A 17,364-nucleotide genomic window follows, 5' to 3' on the forward strand; every position below is an offset into this window, starting at 1 on the left:
TCCTCTTGGGCATTGGCTGATTTCATCACTACAGAGGCTCACCCCTTTCTGTGTATGTATCACAGTGCCCAGTATAAGGCTCATATCTTAAGGTTATCTTTGTAATTCAAAAGCAAAAAGGTGATGGATGTGCCACTGCAATACTTAAGACATTTATATGGAGAAATTCTTCAGGCTCAAATTTAGGCTTGCAAAACAGACCCAATAAAGGGAACGTGTCTAAGCCAATAGCATCAATGACACTTGAAATACAGATCCATCCTTTTTCTTTGTATTTCGAAGAACGCGCAATGAAGGCCTCAGTTCAATATTTCGTTTTTGAGAACAGCTTCAATTGCACCCAGGCCTAAACACACCAATATTGGTCACAAATGGACAACTTCACAGTCACCCGTTCATTTAGAGGTGAGAAGCTCCCTCCCGTGAGAGCAAGCACTCATAAACATGATATTCGGCGCACATTCAGGAACTCGAGCCATGGCTTATTACACTCCGAGACTTTTTATTCTAATGATCGACCATGGTGAAGCTGTAACTGGCTGGAAAGGCTGCACCTGGTAGAGGAGGAGCACGTATGATGGTCATTTGGTTCTAGATGTCCAAGTTCCCTAGAAAACATTGTCCAGGTTACACAGACCTCACTACTACATGAAATGCTCTTGCAAACAATTTAATCGAGTCCTCATCATTCTTTTTCAACAACCACCCCGGATGGGGAACACAAGCGTGGCTGTAAATTAGGCAGAACTGGAAAGCTTTAGTCAACACTTTCTTATCAAGCCATCATCCATCAGAGGGCAGGAAGACTGAAAAACGTTGGGCCCTTCACCCCAATTTAGCTGCTGTAACTGCCGAGGCATGTTAAAAGTTGCTACATCTCCCCTTTGCTTCAGTTGTGCCACAGAACCCCTGGAGGGATGGCTTTCATCCCACGTCTTTCATGGAGTGTTTCCCTACCAGATGTTATAAGGTGGCGCCCTTACATAAACAGCAGACTTTATTGTCTTTCCCAAAAACAACACTCGACAGAACTCTTCTCAGTCAAGTGTTTATCAGACTTGCTCTCAACACACTGGATATGCCTTGAGTATTGAAAGAGCCTATTTTATGCTTTCTATCGAGTTGCTGTTGTTTATTTTATGTGTAACCTAAATATTTCCTGCACACAACTGATTTAGAAGTTCAAAAGATGGAAGCGAATGCAGTCTAAAGCAGAATTTTTTAGATAGAGTCTGGTCTGAATGGTCGTTATTCCATGTTAGGGGGGCCAGAGTTCTGGTTAGCCTCAGTTTTATTGAGCATTTTTAGGGCAAGGAAAGCATTTCATTCAGTAGGCTCCCTTGATAATTTTGCTTTTATGTCAGTTTTAAAACAAAGGCTGAAGACAAGAAACAAGAGTTTTTTGATGTGGCCTCAAAGACTGGGACCAGTGAGGTGCTTGGAAGGGCTCTGGCCCTCCCTGCGCTTGTCTCTGTGGCCAAGACCCACAGAGACAAAACCAAGCAGTACTTGATGGAAACAACAGTTCTGGGATTGCCAACATGCCCAAGTTAGTCCATTCTCAAGAAAATGATTGAAAATGTGTAAAGTATCTAGGGGAAAAAAATTAATGACATTTCACCAACCAAATACAAATTAGGGATTAACATATTGGCATACCCAGGCGACAAAGAAGGCTGTGAAATGTCAGGCAGGGAACAACGTTGCCTTATTTATCTCTTTTGATGGACTGGAATGCCCATTACACATGGCTGACTAAAATCCTATTTAAAACGTAAAGCATTACATATATTAATATACTCTGGTCAAGAAATGAGACCTCAGCAGTCTTAAAACTTACTTAGAACTAATTCGTCTTTGAAACGATGGACTTGGTCTTTATAGTCTTATGTATTGCTAATTTTTTCATTGACTGTATCTCTTCTGCTATAACTTTCTTCTTGGTTATGAACCTCATCTGGGAAGTTGATCTAGTAGCACACTAGCATAGGGTATGCTGCTGACCTCATTCCTAAAACAATTGGGTGACCTTTGCCAAGAATCACGGTTGAGCCCGGGTAATAGCCAAAAAGACATTGCTATTAACCTGCATTCAGCCATAAGTGACTTTCAAAATACAGCATTTATTTGATTCACATGTTTTTTTGTGGGATGAGTTGGGAGTTTATAATGGAATTTATATTTTTTAGTCATTTGTTAGAATAATCTCTGGCTATTTATTTCTGATAGGTCAGCACTTCCCATTTCAGGATGATCTGTCATCAGGGCAACAGGGCTCCAGAGATCAAAGAATAAAAGGGATCGAGCAAGGCCACTGTGACATGATGGATTCTGACACCTTGACCTTGCCTCTGGTGCTTGCATATAATAGGAGTTCTATAATACTGGTGTTACTAATGGTCTATATTCCTTCTTATTATTAAAAAAAAAAAAAAGACATGGTAACAGAGCTAAGAAGGTGAACATAATCCCATTAATGGATAGATAAAAATGCAATTAAAATAAGAAGAGAGAGTGGGTTCAACTTCATGTCAGCACTTAACCATCAATATAATTGTTAACACAATCTAATGCCACAGCAGGCATCACACCTCATAAATGAGATCAAGAATGGAGAAGAAATTAGATTTACAGATACTCATATTTCAAATAGCCATTTAGTGTTGATTTACTGCAGGTTTTCTTCTCTCCTTATAAAATATTCCTGACAGGTTCTAACCTCTCTTTAAAAATGTCCAACACAGAATATTCACTACATGTCCTTATGATAACTCATTGTTGTGTACAGTTTCTTAACAAGCTCTATCTAAAATTTACACCAAGATCTCTGTGTAACTTCTCTCCACTGACCTTCCTCCTTCCATCTGGAGTTATGCTGAAGGAGGCAAATCTCCTTTTTTATAGATTAGCCTTTCAAAATTTGTTCGGGCTTAAAATCCCTAGTTATTCACATTTTCCTTTAGTTATCCATACTTCAAGGAATTCTGAGATGCAAAACATGATTAATCTACAAAAGTAGATGATAGTTGCCCTCATTAACTCTGACCAATCAGAAATAACCAAAAGTTATTCTAAAAAATGATTTTAAAATATAAATTCCATTATATTATAAAATCACAGCTCATCCCAGCAAGCTGCTTCTTTCCTCTTGGATAAACACAGACCCGAGTGTTGTTTAGTTTCTTTCTGCTCCAGAACATCATTTATAATGGATAGGCTGGTACAGTTACAGGGCTGCTCATCCAAATCTAAAAATTTGTTGTGCAACTACCCTCAGATATTAAACGCAAAATAATCGTATATAATTTCAACATGTACCATTAAGCAATGTAGGAAGTTCCCAAAACTTTATATAATCACTTATCTTTATCGAAAGGAATATAATTAAAATGGCTAAGACTAATTAGAGCTCCTGCCAAATGTTATTTTAGCTTGTTTCATTCCCTACAACAAATGTTTTGCTGTGCAGCTAACTAAATCCTTGATATATAACTTCTGGACAGTTTTGCCCTTTAACTTTTGTTCACACTAGTCATTATATTTGGTCTTAAATCAGACAAGGTCCCCAAGTCACCTTATGCATGAAGAATTAACAAACTGAACAACTGGCAATATGAAAATTATGGCTCTACTCCAGTAATAGTCCTCAGGTTCCAGTTAAATAAAACTGAAGCCAGTATAATTACGAGGCATGCTAGAGTTTTCCAGAACAATATGTAAGTGCAAGGGGATCTGAAGCAAAATTTCCTTCCAAATTTGAATTCAATGCCACTAAGAATGACACACGCCAAGAAATTTTTTGAAAATAATTTTTTAAAGTTAATTTAAGCAGAATCCTATTCGAAAGTTTGCCAGATAGAAACTATTTCACTGACAATTTTCACATAAACCCTCAAACTTCAATGAAAAGCGTACTGTACCACTGTCAACCGCTTGGCTTCTAAGAAGAGTGATGGCCGCAACATAGATTAGTGTTTATACACGATGCTGATACCACTGCCCTAATGCGACGGGCTTCCCCGGGGCAATAACGCAGAGAACAGTGCTATGTACTAGATAAATGGGCCGTCAGTAACATGCTGGCCTTTCACCTCTGAGGCCTAATTTAAAATCTAAACACAGCCACATTAAAAAATAATTCGTTCTGCAAGATGTCAGAGAATGTAGTTGATTTATCCGGGGAAGCTGATTACAAGCATCACATATTCACTCATTCCTTCAATGTCCTGAGCACTCCATGAGTTCTGGGCATGGTGGTTTGACAACAGAGCAAGGACTTGCTTCCTGCCCTCAGAGAGCCTACAGTCTACTGACGAGGCAGGTGAACTCCAATACAACTGGGCATGGGCTCTTGGCCAGTGGGAATTTTTTCAAAATATGCCTATCAATAAAAATTTCAGGGAATGTTTTTTGTAAGTCTTCAGTAGAACCTTGAAATATTTATTTTATGTTTCTATAAGTTTTCTAGGTGTGGTTTCCAAATCCTAGCCAGATTTGGGAATCACACTTTGTGGGTACATAAGCAATTCATCATGACCAACAACCACCGGTTCCAAACCTGCTTTTGAGAAAGCTACGCCAAACTAAGTGCTGGCTGGCAGCCTGCCAGCTAAATCCTCTTTACATTAATGTCTGGGCTCTTCCCGATAGAAGTTCACGATCGAACCATAGTGCCCGATGAGCGGGCTGAGCAGAACAAGCAGCTGGCCAGTTAGGTAGCTAGGATGCTGGGCTTCCCCTGCCCACCACACCTCCTAGGGCTCTTTCCAACCAAGCAGTGCACTTTCATCCACTTGTTGGTCTTCACAGAGAAGCAAAAGGAGCCTGATAATGGAAACCATCTGTTACAACAGAAACAGACATTTTGGTGGAAAACAAACTGGTCTGAAGAACTAATTGTTCACAAAGGGAGCACTCCCCATCAATGATTTCAAAAAATTTCACCCAGGGAAGGCTACTCTTTCTTTTTATAAACAATGATGAATCAGATGAAGGAAATAGCATTGTCACTCCTCATATAAAAACAAGGATCAGACAGAGATACGTTCCTCCGACTTTATAAACACAACTACTCACTCTTTGGCACTACTTATAGGAGTATTAGTAAATCAGGGGTGAAACATATAACACTTTTTGAAAGTTTTTTTTCTCTCCATTCACTAAAAAGATTTTATAGGCTACCAAATATAAAATCACTACAAAATTTCATGTGTTATTTTAAAATCCATGCAAATTTAGTATTCTGTTCCATCAAATGCGTGTGTTTTAGTGAAAAGAAATGTTTCCCTAAAATCCTTAAGTAAGATTAAAGATCTACGAGAATGTGCCATGTATTTGTCGGGCCTCGCGAACATGAGCACTGCCTAGGGGTGTGAGGAGTCCAGTTAAAAACACAGCCTGAGCTAGCTCAACATCCTCTGACGAAGGCAAAAGAACACAGTCATACAATTTCAAAGTAAGAACGTTACCACCTACTCCAACCACCTCATCTTCTACCATAAAAAACTAACATTCGGAGTGGTAAATAAAACTGTCTGAAGTCAAACAGCTAGCTAGAAGCAGAACTGTAACTAGAACCCTACATACCAACTGGTAGTTCAGTCCTCCAGGCTGAAGACCCATCATTCTCTGGAACCTGCGGGACCAGGACCACGGCAGAGAAGAGCTCTCCTATATGCACTGATAGATGTTTGGGGATCATCTGAATCCCGGCTGGGTGTCCGGCATTATCTTGGGGAGCAGGAAAAGAGGAGGTAGAACTCCCCTTCAAGTGGTGACGGATTGTGCCCTCCCCAAGATTAGGCAAATTCCAGGAGGAAGTAAAGCGTCGTGCTGGTATATTCTAAAGACAGGGCTTCAAATCTCAATTTAGAAACAGGTACTGGGTGACAGAGTGACCACGCTGTGTGTATGGCTGAAGGGGGGAGGTTTCTTTAGGAGAAGAAATCCTAAGGTCTGAGGAGAAAGCAGTAATCATGTGGGAGGAGGCGGAGGTGGGTGGTGGGGATTTAACAGGCAAGGGGAACGATAAACATGAAGACTGAGACTGGAATGAGCTTGAAGTACCTGAGGGCCAGAAAAATGGTCAGTGACATTGTGTGAAAGCAATTAATGAAATTCAAAATTGATAGACGTAGTCTTGATGGTCTGCCTCATTTTATCACTCCTCTCGTACATGTATCCTATCGAATTTTCGAAATCTATCGAATAGGTCAAAGGTGCTCATTAGCATACTCCATCTTCTTGCTGGCACCTACTGGCTGTTGCCTACACACCCAGCTCATGCCACACCCAAGGGGAACAATGTGACTTACTCCTCTTGTTCTCTGAGCCTCACATATCACTCGGGCTGAGAAGACGACTACTATTCTCTTAAGTGTGGGTTAAGTGCCTTAAACTGGTGCTTCTTCAGATGCTCACGCTCACTGCTCTCCCACTTGCTGCATCCGAACTACTTAGTACAAAACATATACACTAGGGCAAAAGCATCTTTCTATGTGCAGCTTTCGCCGAGTTTATGTATGCTAGACTGTGACCACCTTGGTGACAAAGATTAGGCTCTTTATCTCAATGAATTCTTTTAGAAGACAGAAAGAAAAACTTAGCCCTTCTTTCCCAGGAGCCACGCGTCCAAACACACAGGCACACAAACCGATCACACCACCAAAATGGCGCTCCCATCAACCATTTCTTTCCATCTTTATTTCTATCTCTCAGTTCAAGCATTAGCTTTCAAATTGACCTTTCCTAATCCACTCTTAGAATGCTCAACAGTCTTTCACATAGCCACACGAATGACTTCTTAAAAATATAAAATCTATAGGGGCGCCTGGGTGGCACAGCGGTTAAGCGTCTGCCTTCAGCTCAGGGCGTGATCCCGGCGTTCTGGGATGGAGCCCCACATCAGGCTCCTCCACTGTGAGCCTGCTTCTTCCTCTCCCACTCCCCCTGCTTGTGTTCCCGCTCTTGCTGGCTCTATCTCTAGCAAATAAATAAATAAAATCTTTTAAAAAATATATAAAATCTATAATAGCACTCTCCTATTTAAAATTCTTCCCACTGCCCTGAGAATTAAATCTGAGCTCCTGGACCAAACCTACCAGGCCATATATATCCTGGCCCCTGATAATCATGCTTCAATCATCTTGTTCCAATCTCACACTTACACACTGTTTTTTCATCATAACTGGCCTTTTTGTACTTGCTTAAACACCCTGAGCAAGTGGGTACACCCAAGACAGTCTATATTATGAACCCTAACTTGTAATTCATATAGTGATTTACCTCTTATGTCTCCTCTCCTTTTCTATATATTTGTATTGCCTACATCTACAGCATAAACATTTTCATAATCAAATTTAGCTTTTAATAAAAATGTTCAGTTTTTGTTGGACAAACTACCACTTTATCACTAGTTTTGACTTGCTTTGAACTGTATTCATTTGTGTTTTTACCTATAACTATCAATAGGCTACATGTAACTGAAATTTTGCAGTAAACGAAATTTTTAATGTCCAAAATTGTGAACATTTTTCTTCAAAATCCTTAATAATGACTCTCTTAATAATTTATACTCATCCTAAATACTCTTTAAGTTAGATAACTTGCATCATTTGTGGGAAAAACACTTTTTTATCACTATATGCACAATTTCTTTATTGACATAAAATAACACAAGTTCTAACATAGAAAGTAGCCTATACTTTCTAAAACTGTGTGTTCTAGTCTCATCCTTCCATTCCCCCGTCCCTTCTCTATTATTCTCTTTTCTCTGGACCTCCCTCCTTCCTGTGATATGCTTGCTTGAGTAGTAGGGTACAAATTTTGTTGTATTTCCAAAAGATTCAGATGTGTGCAGATACGGTTTATTTATTTATATTTAAAGATTTTATTTATTTATTTGACAGAGAGAGACTGTGAGAGAGGGAACACAAGCAAGGGTAGTGTGAGAGGGAAAAGCAGGCTTCCCGTGGAGCAGGGAGCCTGATGCAGGGCTCAATCCCAGGACCCTGGGATCATGACCTAAGCCAAAGGCAGATGCTTAAGGGCTGAGCCACCCAGGCGCCCCAGCAGATACGGTTTATTGATTTATAAGTTAAAATGAAGCGCATATGCCATTGGTATTTCGGACTGGCAAAGGCTCAGGGAAAACAAATGTCTCTGGACCATCATTTCAATATGGTTTTTTTTTTTTTTTTTTGAGGCCTGGATTCCTTAGATCAGAGACCAACAATCAACAAATCTACATAAAAATGCACATAGATTGCACAATCTCTTTACCCTTCTTTTAAACATTCTTTTATAATCAACTTCTGAACTAGGACAACAGAAGAGAAGAGCCATTTCCCCTTTATAAAATGGCACTATACTGAAATGATTAACTTGGATTTTATAAACTTGTACGAGCCCACTTTCAACAGGATCCACAGCCGTCACAAGAGCTGGCGGGGAGCTCGGAGGTTTAGTCTCTCCCCTGTTGTTTACCTTGATTTTTTTTCCCCCTCCTTAAACTTCTTCTGAAATGAAAAAGTAATTCAGTTCAGGTACCACTCAGTTACAATCTTATAAATTTGTACGTGAGCAGATTGAGTAGATAAATGTATCAGTTTGAAATCGAATGTATAACTGTCGCTCAAAACTAGTGATATTTCCTAAGAGGAGGCTGGCTGTGTATCTTCATTTGAATGTGGTAAAAATTTTGTTTATATTCCTTTTCACTGGAGCCAAAGATCAGCAACCAACATATTTATATAAGAATATACATACATGGAAAATACTGTCCCCTTCTCAGGAACATTCCTTCTTAACGCTATCTATAATAAGGAGAGGGAACGATAACAGAAACCACACTGTGTTGTGTATTCTTTTGAAATAACAGTGCTCAGGGGCGTCTGGGTGGCACAGTGGTTAAGCGTCTGCCTTCGGCTCAGGGAGTGATCCTGGCGTTATGGGATCGAGCCCCACATCAGGCTCCTCCGCTATGAGCCTGCTTCTTCCTCTCCCACTCCCCCTGCTTGTGTTACCTCTCTCACTGGCTGTCTCTATCTCTGTCAAATAAATAAATAAAATCTTAAAAAAAAAAAAAAACAGTGCTCTGACAATGGAAACACTATACACTAGCATGAATAGTGACTCTATCAAAGAAAGTTCTTAGGATAATCTAGTCAAACATTTTCATTTACATATGAAACTATGTGCATTTCCCACAAATGTACATATAGTTAAAAGCAAAAAATGATGTCTTTCTCAACACCAAACTATCACCTGTTAAGGGTGTAATCCCGGATTGACTAGGAAAGGTAAGGAAAGATTATGGAAAGGTTATACATGATTATTTCAGATCTTAATACTTAATGAATAAATCACTACCTTTCCCCACAGAAGCTGGGAAAGAATCAGATTCAAAATATTCCAGTGGGAATGCTAGCAAGCAACAACAGACACGTCAAATTACTATAGGAAGTTCAGAGATTTCATTTCAAAATCTCTACAGCCCTGAGATTATCATACTGTGAGTATATATTTCACCTCCTTCTTGTAAATTGGGAATGCTAAAAAATTAAGATATTTGTCTAGAAGCTTATGTCCTTTATAATCTTACAATTTAAGATATTTGGAAATCTAGGTAGAATATACGGACTTCAGGGTGTGTGTGTGCGTGCGCATGTGTGTGTGTGTGTGTGTGTGTGTGTACTTTGCCCTTCCAAGTCTTCATTTTTTCTCTCCTTCTCTTATCAGTTCAATGCTATTCTCTGCCTGTTTTTTTTTTCTGTTCTTACTTTTCTTAAGGTTAGTCTTATTCTCTCCTTGAATTTTTAGCCTCCTATCTTTTTTCCTACACAAAAAGTTTCTTTCATCAACCTCAGGTATCAGAATTATGTTATGGTTTCAACTTGTTCAAATTTAGCATAATAAGCTATTTAAATGGTTAGACATACAGTTGCTTCCAATCACCTGAAAAATAAAAATGAAATGGAACCCACATCCTAAGGATATAATAAAAAAAATTAAAAGTGGTAATTATTAAAATGTAGAGTGCAGACTACAAAGAAAACTACAAACGTTAAAGTATTAAGAAATTGTGCCAAGAAGTTATGAATCACCTAGAAGGCCGTTACACTGGTTAAAACAGGATTATGCAGAGAAAACATACTAAAATAGTACTTTTAGTTCTGCCTTACTTCTCAACATACCAGTGACACTTAACACAAAGTTCACATGCAATTACAGTCTACAACACCTGAATATGACACATAGTCTATAAATAGGACCCTTAATTCTAAAACCAAACCACTGATTTCTCACTAACTTTATACACCAGGAAAATGGCTGACCCTAAAAATGACCTTCTCCTGAGTTCTTGGACAGAGTCTGATCATTTCATTTCTATGTTTCTCACTCCTTAATTAAGACAAAGTCCTCCAGACAATGAACAAAATGTCTCTTTCCTGGCCAATATCTCATCATAGCAGTGTGATATATCCTGGGTTGAACCACAGGAACTGGCTGCTGTTGAGTGTTTTTGAAGCACAAAAGGGCAATTTTCTATGGTCGAACCTAATATGTACCAAAATAATTATTTCAATATACAGGCACTGAGTACCTAATATTAACTAAGTCCGAGCAAAGAGGTCTGATTGAGCTCAAGTATGGCAAAAAGCAGGCACAACCCTGTGCAGAGAAGAAATTTGTATATAGGCATTGGCTCTGTGGAGCAACATAAATTAGTAACTCTGTTCAATAAATTCAATAAACATTTGTTGAGGCCCCCATTTCCATCTCCCTTGGAGCTATAACTCTTTTGAAAACCTAGTTACAGAATTTGTTTTCAGGTTCCAACAGTAAGGATATCCTAGTTTGCCCTTTGAAGCTACGAAGTAGAATTTGTAACAGTAGTGTTCCTATTTTTCTTCCGTCATTTTTTATCTCTATATAGAAAAATATATTTTATTCATTACAAAATCCTAAAAGAATTATTTTTGTCTTTAGAGTAAACACCGTCTAAATCATTCATCTTTGGTTTATTAACCTTAAGCACAGTGTTTGGCATGTGGTTAAAACTTGGTAACAAGGGGGGCGCCTAGGTGGCGCAGTCGTTAAACGTCTGCCTTGGGCTCAGGGCGTGATCCCGGCGTTCCGGGATCGAGTCCCACATCGGGCTCCTCTGCTGGGAGCCTGCTTCTTCCTCTTCCACTCCCCCTGCTGTGTTCCCTCTCTCCCTGGCTATCTCTCTGTCAAATAAATAAATAAAATCTTTAAAAACAAAAAACAAAAAAACTTGGTAACAAGGAATGATTTAATTTTTAAGAGGAATTTTTACTTTATGAGAGTGTTAATTTTAAAATAAATATACGTGTGAATGGATAAAGAAGATGTTGTGTGTGTGTGTGTGTGTGTGTGTATAAGAATATTATTCAACCATCAAAAAGCACGAAATCTGGCCATTTGCAACAATGTGGATGAAGCTAAAGTATATTATATTAGGTGAATAAGTCAGTGAGAGAAAGACAAATATCATATGATCTCACTCATATGTGGAATTTAAGAGAACAGATGAACATATGGGAAGGGGCAAAAGAAAAAAAGGAGAGAGGGAAACAAGCCATAAGTGACTCTTAACGACAGAGAACAAACTGAGGGTTGCTAGAGGGAAGGTGGGCAGAGAATGGGCTAAATGGGTGACAGGCATTAAGGAGAGCACTTGTTATGAGCACTGGGTGCTGTATGTAAGTGATGAATCACTGAATTCTACTCCAGAAGCCAATATTGCACTGTGTGTTAACTAAGAAAATTTAAATAAAAAATAAACATGTGATCAAAAACAAGTGAATATTTCTTTCTTATTATCTTCAAGGATTTAACAATTTATGATCTTTATTCTTACAAGCACTTTGATTTAACCACTAAGAAATAGGTTATGGCAGTAACTTCTGCTTTTTAGTTATCAAGGTTAATTAAACATCCAAGAGGGCATAGTAAACACAAAGTTAAAAAAAAAATCCAGAATGTCCACCTAAGCAACAGAAATAGTACATTATATCTCAAATTCTAAGATTTCTGTAGGGGCTATGTCTTAAAACGGATAAACTCATAAGCTACTTCTCCGGTATACAAGATATACCAAGCTTTCCATTGTCTTTCAAACTGCTTTTTCTTTTCCTATCTCCTAAACAGAATCCGTATAGACTCTACCTCTGTTTCTGTCAAATTTTGCCAAGACCAAACATCATGATTTTGCACAGCAGTGAGAAAATAAGTTTGAAAATGTTTTGAAAAGTTACAAATATTTTCCTACGAGTATGTGACTTTGGAATCGACGGAGATTTAAAACATGTTTATCTCCAAGTTTGGTGGGTTCCTTAACTTATTGTGGGTTGTTTCATTTTGTCATGAAATATAAGAGGTTTCAGGGCTGCAATAATGGGTAAGAAGTAAGGTCCCTCCCCTTAAAACACTTAGCATCTTATAGGGACAGAGAGGAAAGCATACGCTCGTACACAGTCTGACGTTGCTGTGGTAGTGCTGGACATGTTGCTGGAGACATGCTCAGCAGAAGCACCTAACCCAGGGAGCTCAGGGAAGACTTCAGGGAGAAATAGACTCTAAGCTGAAACTAAAGTAAAAGTAGGAATCAGCCAGACATAAGGAGGGTACATAAATCTCTCCACATCTGAAACAGCACAAATCTTTGTGCCTGAATGACTTTCTTCAGCAGGACTCTGCAGTCCACCTAGATGAATAAAGATAGATAGCCTCAAACATAGGCAGAAGACTGTCTCACATGTTGGACCATGGAAACTAAGCTCATTAGGCAAGGAAGCAAACACGGCAGGGTGGGGGGAGGGACTGACAAATAGAAAGGTATCAGAGGGGTCAAGGAGCAGGAAGCTTTGAAGACTGGGGTGAGAGAATGAGATGCTTGAACTTAATGTTTCAGAAATGGAAAGATCCTGGGTGATGACAAGACCCAAGGTGTGCCTACGGGGATGTATGGCTGAAAAGGAGAACGAACAGAGGTCACTGGAGATGAAAAGTCAAAGTCAGATGAACTGAGGAGGCTCAGGTTCAAATGAGTCACCTACAATGTGAAGTCGCCCAGGTTAAAGACTATATATTCTTTTTGTGTGGGAGATAAACTACAGAGAGGAGCCACATGAGAGGGCAATACACATAACGGTCAAGAAGACTGGCTTTGTGTCAAACAGGTTTAAGGCTGAGTGCCATAAACACTTCATTCTTATGTCTGGAAAATGGATATATTAATATACTAATAAGGTTTTTGTGAGGTAATTATGTATGAAGCAGTTAGGACACTGCCTGCTCCATGATTTGGGTCAATGGATGGTTGGCCCTTAACTGGGTCTAGGTAACCATTTTTCTGTAATAAATTATTTATATCACCTAGTTCGCCTAAGAAACTTAGGTCCAGTGTTCCTATGCCTCCTAATGTTGCAAAAAATAAGAAAATATTTATATTGAGTAATATCAAATAATCTCCACACCAAATGTTTTTAATTTCAATGTAGTATCTAAAAAGCATTGTAATTAAAACTGTGTGGTATTAGAGTAGGGATAGAGAATTAGACCAAGCGAACAGATAAGAGAGCCTAGAACAAGTCACATATGCATCCAGACGAAATAAAGATGAAATGTGAAAAGCAAAATTGTAAAGCTTTTAGAAGACAATATATTTAACCATCCTTATGTGATTAGTAGAGAAGGACTTCTTACACAAGAAACAAAAAGTACATAATAAAAATAAAGATCAATAAATTTGTCCCCATTAAAATTTAAAACTCTGAAAAAGAAACCATTAAAAAAGCAGATGCAGGGGCGCCTGGGTGGCTCAGGCGGTTAAGCATCTACCTTCAGCTCAGGTCATGATCTCAGGGTCCTGGGATCGAGCCCTGTGTCGGGCTCCCTCTCCTCCCTGCTTGTGCTGTCACTATCTCTCTCTCTCTCTCTCTGGAATGAATAAAGAAAATCTTTAAATAAGTAAATAAATAAATAAATAGCAGATGCCTACAATTGATAGAACCAAAGGATTAGTACCTTAAATGTATAAAAGACTCCTAAAAATCAGAAGAAAAAATGTAAATAGCCCAATGGAAAAAATGTGAAATGACTATGGATGGCTAAGTGCACATAAGAAAAACTGAACGAATTTTAACAGATGTGAAAAGATGCTCATTGCCAGGTAGTTATTTTGGGGGGAGAAATTAAAACAATGAAATGGCAATCTATAGTCTATACTGGCAAAATACTGTAAATCAGAAACACTAAGCATTGTTGAAGATTTAAGGAAACAGGAACTTTCTGAACAGGACTTTCACAAACAGCAAAATGTTACTATCTATTTACTCCTGTTTCTTCAGATTGCATAAATCTTTCGCCTTTGTCTACTCTTAATAGTATATCTGCATATCTGCATCTTATCATCTTTGGTATGTTGGAAATGTTTCACAGATGTATTTTTAATTTTTATTTAAAGCTTCTTTATCTAATGATGTACTACTTTGAAGAGTTTTAAATGACTTTAATAAGTAGTTTATCCCATATAATCATGGAAGCTATAAGGAACACAGAATAAAGCATATTTTCAGCGACTGTAAATTTCAAACACAACTTGCTGGGCACTGAAATAGCGCTGCTGCTGCTCTGAGCTTTATTTAGGTCTTCATCATTTGACAGTGTCTGGATTTGTTGAATAACAATGAATACAAGGGCAAGTGCTGAGCTCTTAACGAAGGGGAGGTCCTATTACATAGAAATTAGCCTAACTCCCTGTGCTAGCTGCAACGCCCTTTCTCCTCCGTGCCTCTTGCGACGTGTGCCAGTCCTTCAATAACGCTCCCAGAAAGAGCCCCCAGAGAGCAGAAAATGAGTCCCCATCACTCCTGTGTGCCAGCCTAACCTGAGCCTCAGCATAACCTGTCACACACTTTCCAGGAAAGAATCATTTCCATTCCTTGAATAATTAAAGGAAGACTTTGGTTTATGAAACAAAACCGTCCAAAAAAGGTGAGGTCAATACGGTACAAAAGGTGGTAGTTATAAGCAAATTCCACATCTATGAAGTACTGACCTAAAAATAAAAGTTTTTTTTTTTAAAGCAGAATTTCAAATTTCATAAACCTATGTCCTCTGTACTTTCCCTTTCTGGCTCTCTCAGGTAATAATGAGTGTTACAGAAGAGGGCGGCCAAGAAAGAATTGTTATACACAGGGACTTAATCCTTCTTGACATTTTGTCCTGAGACTTGCCTCTGGGTATATATTCTCTTAGACGCCACAGTGGTTCATATAACCTTGAACATATTACTTTTGATCTCAGCATGACACTGCCACAGAGGTCACCTGAAGCCCCACACAGTAGCAAGAGGTACAGCAAAACACATGAGTCAATGCAAACATGGTGACAGGATTTGGGTGTGTGATTCATACAATACATCTTATGATGAAAGTGTAAGTATATTAAGAATAAACGTGAAACAACTGAAAAATTAAAAGCATTTTCTTACTTGTTATTCACGGGTATTTCTAGGCGCTTTACGGGTACTAACAAAAATTTACGTCCAACAACCTCAGTATTCACTTTATTAGTACAATCACACGATAGAATTTGCTAACTAACTGCTATTAATACAGTCACACAGGGGAAATATAACTGGAAAACCTGCAGTTGGGATGCTAGTTTTCATTGTGGCATACAATTTATATGAGGATGTGAGCGTTTCATTCAATGTCATTTTGCCTCAATTCTCCTACCAGGCACAATACTTCAATATATCTTTTCTTAATGGAAAACATACTCTTCAAATAAATGGTCTCAATAAAGTTACTAACATGTAAAAACAGAAAATACCATTATAAAACATATAGCCAGGGATTAAAAGGTTTGTTATTTCACAAAGCTATACGTAAGAAATAGATTAGATAAATTCAAAGAAATTCACTTTTGTAAGGAAACGGCTACAGAGGTTCCTGTCAAAAAGAACCACTTATACTTCTAAGCATCCTACAGATTCCAGCTCTTCATAATACCTATTAAAAAATAATAATAAAATAAAAACCCCACCTGGGATTCAGAAGTTTCTTCTGTCAGGAGTATCGACCATGTAGCTGACTGAACAAGGGCTTACATAACTACATGTAAGAACATAGATACAAAAAATATTTTCTGTTTTTACATAACATTCCAGGAATCGATAGAACTCTATCCCAGTTTAATCATATATTTGTGAAGGAAATCCTTACTAAGGAGCTGTGTATCAGCTTCTATGTTAAGTCTTGGGGATACAGGACTACCTGGTTCTTTCTTTTCTGTTGAAGGGCTTCTTCTCACATGTGAGTTTAAACATACAAAGTTTTCTGTTAAATCTATTGACCAAAAAAGCCTCCAATGAGAAACAAAAGAGTGGGGAGGGTTAAACCGGACCTTTCTCATGGACCGACTTCATCATCTGAATGGACAAATAGCCGGAACACTAAATGTAAAAGGGCAAACGTTCTTTTTCTTTCCCTGACCTCTACACAAAAGAAAGTTTCTAAAACGTCCCTATACAAGAGGAAAAAACTCTCTTGCAACTGAAATTAAAATTCTTTGGCATCTAAAATGTATTCCAGTGGACAATCCGATTCACCGTGAATTTCCCCACTCTTCCGAGTTTGACTCTTAGTTTCAGGCATGTCCAACTCTGCAATCCTTAAAAAGGGAATTCCCTTCTTTGCAGACGTTTTCACATAACAGCACTGATGGTGAACAGCCCTTTCAAGGTGCTAAACTTGGAGATACCTTTTTTTTGCTGGGCTGAGTTGCAGAATTGTTATTTTCATGTTAAATATCACAGGAGGGAAGGCATTTTAAAGTTTAGCTCCCCTGGCTTTGAAACAAGGTAAATAGAAAAGAAACTTAACTCTTGTGCCAGTTTTTCTAGACATCCCTCTCTCTCTTCACAGAAAGACACAAAGACACATCAGACCACCTCAATGACTCGTGGCCTTACAGCTTCCCTCTTAAACACAGGGCAGCTCTCACTCTACATCCCATTTCCCCCTTCGTGAAACTCATCATTCACTATGGTTACACAGTAAAGGAGACCCTAGGAGATAACTGATTTGTTGGTATTTTGGAGGTCAGCCTCCGTTTGTTCATCTTTAAGATACCCCTTATCTCTGTATTACTTAAAAAAAATCTTCTAAATTCTTAACTTTGTGCTCAGAAGGGAAGTAATAAACGAGATAGGTGTGTCCTTGCCCTCACACACATTGGATTCTGACAGAGAAAAAGAAAGTTATACAGGCAAATATAATAAAGCATTCAGAGTTTTATGGTAGAAAAGTGCTATGGAAACACAGAGCAAGA

The 17,364-nt window shown here is 38.5% G+C and overlaps 1 protein-coding gene across 1 annotated transcript in view; it reads right to left on the reverse strand.

Annotated features, from left to right (window-relative positions):
* The window catches only part of VAV3 (vav guanine nucleotide exchange factor 3), a 349,804-nt gene that overhangs the window by 66,040 nt on the left and 266,400 nt on the right, over window positions 1–17,364 (reverse strand). The gene's annotated exons all lie outside the window — the stretch shown is intronic.

Source organism: Ailuropoda melanoleuca, chromosome 2 (genome assembly GCF_002007445.2).
Source record: "Ailuropoda melanoleuca isolate Jingjing chromosome 2, ASM200744v2, whole genome shotgun sequence".
NCBI lineage: Eukaryota > Metazoa > Chordata > Mammalia > Carnivora > Ursidae > Ailuropoda > Ailuropoda melanoleuca.